This window comes from Cryptomeria japonica, chromosome 2 (assembly GCF_030272615.1).
Source record: "Cryptomeria japonica chromosome 2, Sugi_1.0, whole genome shotgun sequence".
Taxonomy (NCBI): Eukaryota; Viridiplantae; Streptophyta; class Pinopsida; order Cupressales; family Cupressaceae; genus Cryptomeria; species Cryptomeria japonica.
Window position 1 is genome coordinate 25,822,958 of NC_081406.1, and position 12,562 is coordinate 25,835,519.

Below are 12,562 nucleotides of genomic sequence, written 5' to 3' on the forward strand. Positions count from 1 at the left end.
GAGGATCCTCTTAGAATGGTTTAATCTCCCCTTAGAAGAAAAATGCAACACTTTCCCACCCTTACATAGAAAACCATTTCAACTCTAACTCTCATGCACAAGCTTATATCATGTCCCCACCATGACAACCAGACTCACACCATCTCTAATAAGGGAAAATTGTCTTGTTTCAAGATTTCACAATTTTCTATAACTCAAATCATGCCCAAACATCAATCTGACCCTTTGTTAATGCAAAGAATGATATATACACAACAATCAAGGTATATATCATTGTCTTTGAGGAGTGGTCCATTATCAACTAAGGCAAAAACCTTATTAGTAGTGTTGCAATCTCAACCTTAGTGGACCAGTGATCTCTATTGTTTGTTGAAAATTGTAGCTAGCTCGGATACCTGACTATTGAATTTTAATATTGTCAATGACAATTAAAATTCCTATGTATTACCTCTCATGCAATTTGAACCACTTAGGGCTGGGCTCAAATACATGTGACTTGTAATTATGTCTTGCTATGAATATTGGGCAAAACCTATGTATAATGTAACTTGTGGATAGGAGAAGCCCTATAAACGTAACTTGTAATTTGGTTTGACCCTAATTGGGTGATGTAACTTGTGGTCCTATATTGAATGTAACTTGTAACTTGTGAATAGGGCAGGCCCTATCTTATGTATCTTATAATCTTAACCGTATGTTTTGGTGCCAAGTTGAAAGGGCTGACCTAGAGTGAATTGGTAGGCTGAGTCACATATACATTCAAAGGCTTAGTCATTGTATCCACACACTCTTAGCGAATTGTCTTCAATCACAAAATTATCTTCTTCATTCAACAAATTATTTCTTTAAGTCAGTGAACTATATTTTAAGGATAGCAAACCATCTCAAGCAGTGGCATTGATCTTCATTCTAGAGACAATGAACTATTCGCAAGGGTAGCGAACTTCATCTTGTGTACAATGAGCTTCATTTAAAGGCTCTAAACTATCATTGATGACAACAATCTTCATCCTAGAGTAGCGAACACTATCTCTGGGGTAGTGAACTTCCTTAACAATAGATACCCTATGCTTAGAGATATGTTTATCATTTCTATATCCTTGGTTAAAGGCATTATCCTATTGTGCATAGTTTGCTAGTTCTGATTGCTTCAAGTGTTGAAGCCATATTGTAAGATACTTCTGATTGTTCCTTGTGCACATTGTTTTTCTTTTTGTTATTGCTATTTTTTGCTACAATCTGATGCTAGAATTAACATGTCAGTTATTTAGATATGCATACATGCTAGATAGAACCAATGCTTATCAAATTATACCAAGAACAACAGAAGGTGAATTGTTTGGGAATGGGAAGGTTGAAGACCCCATCCAATAGGCTTAATAGTCTAGTCTCCAATACCTGAGGTCTCAAAACCGAGGTCAAGGTCTGAATCATACCCCACATGCTAAACGGGAACCAAAAAGAACCATTGTAATTGGCATTCATATTCCTTTTTTTAAAAAAATAAATCTTTGTTGGGATTCTGATGGCAACACAACTTTGCTCCGATGGCCAAACCGTCGGACCAACAACATCCTCATCGGTGCAAAGTTTCTGGCAGGCATCGTAATTGTGACGCCAATTGAAGAAACATCTGACGAGGATGTTGTATGTCTGATGACACTTTCTTGTCAGATGGTCATCATAGTCGTAGTCGATACATATTCGTGGTGAGCATCGGAATTCCAACATCCATCCAACGACATTTTTGGCCAGAGGAGCGATCATGGCCACCGTCGGAAGAGTTCAGGATGTCGTTGGAATTCTGACATTAGATGGCATTGTTGGAATGTCTAACGATGAGTTTTTGATGGCTTCATTTGTCGGTAGTCTGACAAAAAGTATTCGAAATTCTGACGATAGGCTGTTGAAAATCAGCCCCGAATGTACTAGTGTTTATAGTTTGATATATTTCAAAAATTGGCTCATAAAAAAATATTTTTGGGTTTATGTCAAATGTTTGATTTGCCAAAAAAATATTTTATAATTGAAAGGAAAGATAAATATTCGCCATCCAAATTTATATTACGTTTCAATAGAAAATGAAAAAATTGCCAATAAAATTAAATCTTTGATCTCTGAGTAATGATAAATTTGCCTATAATTTACACCATTTTTTAGGGGGGATTTCTTAAATTTTTCATTGGATTCTAGGACAATTGTAAGGGCTAAAGTGGGGTGAATTATTATGGATATGAGAATCAGTTATTATGACACTCATAAGAGCATCCTTATATTTGTTATTATTAGTCTATGATGTTGGACATTGTTGCTGCTAGGATATGTTGTTGTCATTGATGTCAGCATATTCTTGTGTTTGGGTGTTGTAGAGAAATTTTTTGGTGATCTGATAATTACAGAGAATTGATTTTAATTTGTGGTTCTGCATGAAGTATCTTCATGATGCTTTGTGGTGATTTGGTCAAGTTGTAGATTTCGGTATGGAGACTAGTTTTCAGTGTTGCACTTGGAGTGTTTCCTGGTGTTTAATCCGATGAGCTCCAGTATGATCATATATTATGTTGTGGATTTGGGAGAGTATTTCGAATGTTCGTGTGTATCTCCATTTCAAATTGTTCATGATTTTGTGCTCTAGAAGCTATCTTTCTTATTTGAGTTGTTGTTGTTAAGTGATCTTACATGTTGATTGATGGAGATTTGCATAAATGGTGTTGGTGTAGCTATTTTGGATGGTTTTAACATGCTTTTTGGTGTTTCCTAATCATGTCCTATTTGTCTTAGTGGTTTGCATTGATTATTGTGCAAGTTCTTGATGATCTTCTTGGTCCAGTGATATTCTTCGTGCTATTCAGTATTTTGGTGTAACGTGTTGCGGTTCATCTTGGCGAGATTTCTGGTATTGGTGCATCTTTAAGGAGTTGATTTAGGTCCATGCTATTATGTCTATGCCATTGTATTGGTTTGATGGTTGATTTATGTATCGTGTGATGTAATTTTGTAATTAGGTGCTATGGGTTTGGCTGACCTTGTAGTCAAGGTTGATGATTTGTATAAATGGGTGTAATGTTCATGTAATTTGGTGTCGTTGGTGTTGAGTTTGCATTATCAAAGAGAAGTGTATGTGTGATCAAGTGAATTAATCTTTCGGTGTGGTGTGTTAAGCAAAGATTGGTGAAGAACATACATTTGAGCTTAACTGGAACTGTCATCAGGCATTAGCATTTGCTATATTTGTTGTTCATTATTTTTCAGATTGTAGTCCGAATCTTTTTTAAGGTAGTGAACCTTCCCTGAGGGTTGGAGCCTTTTGGGTCATTGTAATTTTAGCAATGAGTTCTAGGCAATGTGTTTGAATGCTTGTGCATTCCCCATTGTAATATTTACACATACTAATGCAGAGTATCATCTCATTATGCATAGGTTCCCATTGTGGTTTTTCCCTTAATCGGGTTTTCCATGTAAAAAATATTGGTGATATGTGTGTTGTTGTTAGGTCCCAGAGACAACTGAGAGGGGGGTGTGAATCAGTTGTCAAATAAATTCAAACCAAAAACAACTTAACCAACTTAATGCTTAATACCGGTAAACAAGTTTAATATGTCGGTAGACAGTTTTAACAGTTAATTGCTATACCGATAAGGATTAGTGTATGAAACATAAAGACAAAGTTATCCACAACACATAACACCAATATTTGTACGTGGAAACCCTGTAAGGGGAAAAACAACGATGGGAAACCTTACCCACAATCAGATGATACTACTGCAGATAGTAAGTGTACATAAATGGAGTCTGCACATGCAAAAAGGCCAAGCGCCTAGAGCTCACTGCTCAATCATAAAATGGGAGTCACACTGACTACAGTTGGATGGTTAAATCCAATAAGAATGTACTGCACAAAATAACATCTTTATATGCTGGATTTAGTACCGATGTAGTTCTGATTGTCTTCACAAAAACCCTCCTTCAATCTTCAAATGATGTCTACGTGTATAGCTCTACTTATTCTCACATATACCTTCACATAATCCTTTTTCGCATTCCACATCTGATCTTACAAATAAGATCTTACATTTATAGTTTTTCCATACCAATCTCTCCCCCTTTGACATCAAATGCCAAAGTTACAATAAAAACCAAGTTCATATACAAAATACCAATTGATTCAATATACCAACTACTCCCCCTGAGAAGTAGCATCCCATCAAAGGCCGGAATAAAATATTTCTCTGTTAATTCTGTTAGTTGATGACAATCATCAACTGTCTAAGTCTCTACCGATGGTGGTATGACTCCAAGACGATCTCTGAGATATTCAAAAGTCTCCTTAGACAAAGGTTTAGTGAAAATATCTGCAATCTGTTCTTTGGTATTCACATAAACCAATTTTATCTCCTTTGCTTCAACATTTTCCCTTAGAAAATTTAGTTTGATAGAAACATGTTTGGTTTAGAATGTAATACCAGATTCTTAGATATATCAATTGTTGTAGTGTTATCACAATAGATAGTAATAGGTTCCTTGCATTTTACCTTTATGCCTTTCAACATTTGCTTAAGCCATAGTACTTGTGTACAGTTAGTTGTTGCTGCAACATATTCTAATTTTGCTGTTGATAAAGATGTACAACTTTGTTTCTTACTCAACCAAGAAACTAGTCTGTTTCCAAGAAAGAATGCTCCTCTAGTGGTTCTTTTTCTATCATCCACATCTCCTACCCAAGTTGCATCTATGTATGCACATAATTCAAAGTTTTCATCTCTGGGGTACCATAATCCAAGATTTATAGTGCCTTGTAAGTATTGAAAAATCCTTTTTACTGTTGATTCATGATTTTCTCTAGGATTAATTTGAAATCTTGAAACAATACATACTGCATTCATAATATCAGGTCTAGTTTGTGTCAAATACAGTAAACCTCCTATCATATATTTGTATCTAGTTGGATTAACAGGTGTAGATTCATCCCTTTGTGATAATTTGTCATTTGTTGTCATAGGTGTGCTTACCGGTTTAGAGTTCTCCATCCCAAATTTATTTAGTAACTCTTTTAAGTACTTGGATTGACTCAAGAATATACCTTTATCGGTCTATGAAATTTGCAATCCTAAAAAGAATTTTATTTCTCCAATCATAGACATTTCAAATTTTTGCTGCATTTTAATAGAAAATTCTTTACATAATCCATCTTCTCCTTCAAAGATTACATCATCAACAAATACTTCTATAATCAAGATGTCATCATTAGTTATTTTATAATATAAATTGTTGTCTGCATTTCCTTTAGTAAAACCAATCTTCAAAAGATACTTATCCAATCTTGCATACCAAGCTCTTGGAGCTTGTTTTAATCCATACAAAGCTTTTCTTAACCTGCAAACCATATCATTGTCATCTGTCAAAGAAAATCCATCAAGTTGTTCAATGTATACTTCCTCTTCAAGATATCCATTTAAAAATGCACATTTAATATCCATTTGATAAACTTTGTAGATCTTATGTGTTGCAAAAGCCAAAAATAATCTGACTTCCTCAATTCTAGCTACTGGTGCAAAGGTTTCATTGTAATCAACTCCTTCCTTCTGAGAATATCCTTTACACACTAGTCTTGCTTTATTTCTGACAACCTTACCATCTTCATTAAGTTTGTTTCTAAATACCCATTTGGTTCCAATTACATTTTTATCTTTAGGCTGGGGAACTAATATCCAAGTGTTGTTTTTCTCAATTTGTTCTAATTCTTCTTCCATAGCTTTAATCCAAAATATATCTTCACATGCCTCATTAACAGATGATGGTTCAATTTGAGAAATATGACATACCTCTTCATTTTCCAATCTTCCTCTTGTCATAACTCCTTTAAACTTATTTCCAATTATCTTATCTTTAGAATGATTCAGTCTTACATACCGGGGTGTCTTTGTTTGTTGTTGTTCCTCAATTACTGTGGAATCCTCAGATGATATTGGGGTAACTAGATCTTCATTCGGTGGATTTAGAGTAGGTTCATTTGTCAAAATTTCTGTTGCTGGTTCAATGTTTATATACCTTGAAGTTCCTCTGAATTGTTCATCAATTTTTACATTTGTACTTTCAACAATTTTCTACAATCTTTTGTTAAAACATCTATATGACTTTCTCTTAGACGAATAACCAAGAAATATTCCTTCATCACTTCTAGGATCAAAATTTGCCAATATACTCATCTCTTCTAATATAACATTTACTTCCAAAAATTCTGAAATACTTAAGAGTAGGAGTATTACCAAACCATAGTTCATGAGGGGTCTTACCGGTTCCACCTTTTTTGTTGAATGTATAGATAGTTTTACTGATTGCTTCTCTCCAATATACATGTGGCAGGTTTGCGTCTGATAACATACTTCTTGCTGCATCTAAGATAGTTCTATTTTTCCTTTCAACAACTCCATTCTGCTGTTGTATCCGAGGTGCTGATAGCTATCTTCTGATTCCATTCACTTCACAGAATGTATTAAATTCCTTAGATGTAAATTCTCCTCCTTGATATAATCTTAGACATTTGATTTTCTTACCGGTTACATTTTCAACCATTGCTTTGAACAGTTTGAACTTTCCAAGTGCTTCTAATTTTTCTCTAAGAAAAGTAACCCAACACATTCTAGAATAGTCATCAATGATTAGCATGAAATATCTATCACCTTGTAAGCTTTTAGTTCTAGCTGGACCACATAAATCAGTGTGAATCAAATCAAGAGCATTATTTGATTTTTCTGGAATACTTTTGAAACTCTCTCTAACTTGTTTTCCAAATTGACATTCCTTACATACTGTATTATTAGGTTTGATTATTTGAGGTAAATCTCTCACTGCCTTAGTAGTACTGATCTTCACCATGCAATCAAAGTTTACATGATAGAGTCTCTTATGCCATAATCAACTTTCATCTATATGTGCAATTAAGCATGTCTTTTCATTGTTATTCAAATGAAAGATATTACCTCTAGTCTGATTATTGGTTGCAATTTCCAAACCAATTCTATTCATGATTTTGTATTTTGTATTTTTGAATTGTAACTGAAATCCTTTCTCAACTAATTGACCAACACTCAAAAGATTATGCTTTAATCCTTCAACATAGTAAACATTGTCAGTGTTATGCTTACCATCAAGAGATATTGTACCCTTACCTTTGATTGAACAAGCTTTGTCATCTCCAAATCTCACTAAGCCTCCATTGTATTCTTGAAAATTCAATAATTTACCTTTGTCTCCTGTCATATGATGTGAGCATCCTGAATCAATGATCCATTCATCCTTTACTTCAACTTTAGCTGCCAAGGCTTGTACTACCGGTTGAGCAGTAGGTGTCGGTTGATCTTCTGTTATAGCAACAAAAACCCATCCATTGTCTACTAGATCCTCATCAGAATCATCAGTCACACCTTCATCAGTAATGTAACAAGATTTGTCTTTATTCTTCTTAAATCTGTATCTCTGATATTCAAGGTTAGGCTTGTATATTCTTCTAGCTTCTTCTCTTAGTCTAGCATGTCTATCAGGGCATCTTGAAGCCATATGACTAGTCTTATTGTAGTTAAAACATTTAAAGGGTGCTTTACCTTCATACTTACTTCCAACAGGACCTTTAGGCATTTTCCCTGCAAATAGTGCTTCAAGTTCTTCATTTTCTTTCCTGCTTTCTTCAAGTTCTCTTGCATAAAAGGCTTTCCAATCAGATTTATCAAATGATGGAGCAGATGATGTTGATGCTTTAAAGGCCAAATCTATCTTTATAGTAGTAACAGGACCAAGTTCTTCAATTTCAAAAGATGAAAGTTTCCCAATCAATGTATCCCTAGTAACTGATATATTAGGCATTGTTCTTAACTCATTTATAGCAGTGACTTTCATTTTATATGCCGGTGGTAATCCTCGTAAAACTTTTGAAACAATTTCATCTTCACTTAAGGTTCCTCCACAACATTTAATAGCCAAAACAATTTCATTTACTCTTTCCATAAAAGCAGAAATCCTTTCATCCTCTTCCATTTTCAGATGTTCATACCTGACCCAAAAGCTTTCAAGTTTTACAATTATGACTGTGGAATCTCCTTCATTCAGTGTTTCCAAATGATCCCAAATAGCTTTAGCAGTAGACCTATCTGATAGTCCCATGATTTGTTGATCTGATAATGTGCTCAAAAGTGCTTCTCTTGCTTTGCAATCATTTTCCTCATCTTTAGTCAAGTTGGCTAGACTAGGTTGGCCTTGTACAACAATAGTATAACCATTATTTGTAACATCCCAGATGTCTTTTCCAATGCAATTTAGATGTGTCTCCATTCTGATCTTCCATATGCCATAGTTGGTTCCATCAAGTTTATGACTATCCTTCCTAAAATAGTTAGTAGACATTGGATTTCCTCAAGCTGTTAAACTTCTACAAAAGAGGACTAGGCTCTAATACCAATTGTTAGGTCCCAGAGACAACTAAGAGGGGCGGGGGCTGAATCAGTTGTCAAATAAATTCAAACCAAAAACAACTTAACCAACTTAATGCTTAATACCGGTAAACTAGTTTAATATGCTGGTAGATAGTTTTAACAGTTAATTGCTATACCAGTAAGGATTAGTTTATGAAACATGAAGACAAAGTTATCCACAACACATAACACCAATATTTGTACATGGAAACCCTGTAAGGAGAAAAACCACGGTGGGAAACCTTACCCAAATCAGATGATACTACTACAGATAGTGTAAGTGTACATAAATGGGGTCTGCACATGCAGAAAGGCCAAGCGCCTAGAGCTCACTGCTCAATCAAAAAATGGGAGTCACACTGACTACAATTGGATGGTTAAATCCAATAAGAATTTCCTGCACAAAATAGCATCTTTATATGCTAGATTCAGTACCGGTGTAGTTCTGATTGTCTTCACAAAAACCCTCCTTCAATCTTCGAATGATGTCTGTGTGTATAGCTCTGCTTATTCTCGCATATACCTTCACACAATCCTTTTTCGCATTCCACATCTGATCTTACAAATAAGATCTTACATTTATACCATAACCTAAGACCAATTTTAGTAGGTCGGCTCTACAAGTTATTACAATAAAAACATTTTACAAACAATACAATATCTGATACAATAACCGATTGAACATGTTGGCTTAATGTATTGAAAAGAATAATTAATCATCTCCATAGCATGCCATGCTGATCTGGAGAAGATAAGCCTGCCAGTGTAACCTTGGACCTATTTGCTGGTAACTACAAATATGAATATACCTATAAATAAAACTCCAGGACAAGATGTCCAAATGATGTCTTCGACATAACCATCTGTTTCCCATATCATTCCAAGTGTCGGTGATCATTATATCTTGCCGATGCACCAGATACCAGTGACTGTGCATGAGTCGCTTGCTGGTGAATGTTGTTGATTCTCCAAAGTGCCAGAGTTGATAAGAGTTTAGTAGGTGTTGACATCAATGACAAAACCATACCAAAATACCAACAGTTGAACTATCTTTCTTTTTGCTGCAACTGATCTAATATGATATTGTGCTTAATTGGTTTAATCTGGTGAAAACCAATTCACCCCCCGCCCCACAACCTCTCAGTTTTCCTTCTTTGTTGTTGCCAACATATCACACATGCAAGAGTATCTCCTATATTTGGGGGATTCTTATGAAAACTTGTAAGAAGGTGTAATTTCATGTAAGTGGCTATGATTGGCATGCACAGGTCATATGGATTCTTACGATTATTTTTTGGAACCTTATTTTGACCCATAGTAATGTTCTATGGTGATAAATTGAGCCCCCAAGGGTGTATATTTTGGGGGGTTGAGTTGGAGACAACATAAGTTATTTTATAGGTACACAAATGTTGTTAAATTGAAGCAAGATTGAGGAAATATTTTTTTATTTCACAATCTCTTTGAAGAGTAATACAGATTTGCCCTCTTTTCTTAGTGGAGTTTTTTCTCAAAAGTTCTTTTGCACATAATCACGACATCGTGTTCAATTTTCTATGGTATTATCTTCTTGTTGTTATAGCTGATTTTTTAAATTATATACACACTATTAGATTTGATTTACATTTTGATTTGAAGCTTCTATTATTTCTATCTACCTCTTATTTTCTAACATTTGGTATTAGAGCTTGGCAAGTTCTATGTCTTGGGTGGTAGAAGAGAGTTTTTTTGAGTTTTTGTGGGAGTTTTATTTGGTACATTTTTTGCAATTTTTTGTTAATATAATGGCTGCAACTTCATCTCATTTGGACATAGAGAAGTTCAATGGAATGAGATATAAGTTATGGAATCTGCCAACCAAGAAAATTATCTTTTCTAGAGATGTGATTTTCAGGGAACTTAATGTTATTTTTGATCCTGAACAACCAAAAGAAAAAGATAAGGAAGAGAGAGTGCATTTTGAAATTAAGCATTAAAGTGTACCTTGAGAAGAACAGAGATATGAAAATGAGGATGAGGATGAGGAAGCAAAAGATGAGGGTTTAGAAACAGTTTTAGATCAAATCGAAGAATAGGAAAGGTTTGAGCAAGATCAAGAACAACACGAGCCCCATACTCCTATTCTCAAAAGGTCCACAAGACAATAAAATTGGTTGACAAGTATTGCCAACCAGATTTCTATTGTGTATTTTCTTTATTAAGTACTGATGATGAACCTAGATCCTATAGGGAAGCTATTTTAGCACAAGATTTTGAACCTTGGCAAAAATCCATGCTAGAGGAGATGATGGCATTAAAATAATGTGATACATGGGATTTTGTTCATTTTTATAAAGGAATAAAATCCATTGGTTAAAAATGGGTCTACAAAAAGAAATTTGGAGCAGACAGTTCATTGAAAAAGTACAAAGCTAGACTAGTAGCTAAGGGCTTCTCCTAGAGAGAGGGGAGTTGATTTTGGTGAGATTTTCTCTCCTGATGCTAAATTAACCTCTATTAGATTTGTTTTATCCATTGATGTTGCTAATGATCTTGAGATTGAGCAAAATGGATGTTAAAATTACTTTTTCACATGGAGACTTGGAAGAGGAAATTTGTATGCAATAACCTAAAGGATTTGAGATAAAAGGAAAGGAACACTAGGTTTACAAGTTAAAATGGTTTCTTTATGGTTTAAAATAGTCTCCTCAAATTTGGTATGAAAAATTTGATTCATTTATCATAAAATTGGGTTTTGTTAGAAGTGTAAAAGACCACTATGTATACTTTAAATTCATTAATGATAGCATTCTAATCATTGTCTTGTATGTAGATGATATGATACTTATCAATAATTTTTAAGGGAATGGTTGGTGAGCTAAAAGCTCAACTTTTGGGGCATTTGATATGGAGGATTTAGGAGCTGTAGGTAAATACTTGGTATGGAAATTCAAAGAGATTTGGTAAACAAAAAAATTTGGTTATCACTAAGTATGTTGGTACTATTTTGAACATATTTAGTATGCAAGATTTTAAACCAATAATAATTCCTTTACAGGTTGACACTAATCTTTCATTAGATATGTGTCCTAATAATAATGATGATTTAGAGGATATGTGTAATGTGTCTTATGCCAGTATTATAGGAAGTTTAATGTATGCAATGGTCTGCACTAGACCTGATATTGCACAAGAAGGGGAAGTTTTAAGTAGGTGTATGTCCAACCTTGGTAGAGAACATTGGAATCATGTTAAAAGGGTGTTTATATATTTTCAAGGAACTTCTGATTATTATTTAATAAGATATTGGACATACAAGGAATTGTGGATGCAAATTGGGTAGGTGACTTGGATAGTTGGAGGTCCACAAGTGGTTATGTGTTTACTTTGTTTAGAGGGGCTATAAGTTGGATGAGTAAGAGGCAAACTACAATTTCTTTATCCACTGTTAAAGTAGAGTACATGGCTTATACCCATGTTTCTAAGGAGGAAATATGGCTATAGAGGTTGTGTGTAGGTATTGGTTTTGATTGCAAGATAGTTCAGATTGGTTGTGATAGCTAGAGTGCAATTCATTTAGTTGAGAATCATATGTATCATGCATGAACTAAGCATGTGGATGTACAATACCATTTTGTTTGTGAGTTAATTGCAAATGGATAGATTAAGTTGAATAAAATTAACACTTAGGAGAACATTGCAGATTATCTCACCAAACCCATGAACACAAAAAATTTTACTTGGTGTAGAAAGGCCAAAGGCCTTGTTTCTTCTTCCTAGTTGACTCCATGATGATGTGATTCCCCTATCTCTTGCAAGGTATTCTACATGTGGGGGAATTTCGAGAATTAAGGTGTCTCAACCTTAGCAATTCCAATTATGTATTCATTACTTTGTTATGTTTTTCCATTCTTATTTGTCATTCATGTAATTAAATAATTGTGCTCCATCATAAGGAGCATGGGTTTTATTAGTTGGCAATTTTGCCACATGTCAGTGCCTTAAAAATCAATTTTTTAATTGTCAAAAGATGCCCACCAAGTGGTATAACATGGAAGGCCTGTTTTTAGGGATGTTACAACAAATTCTATGATAACTATAAGGGCTAAAAGTGGGGT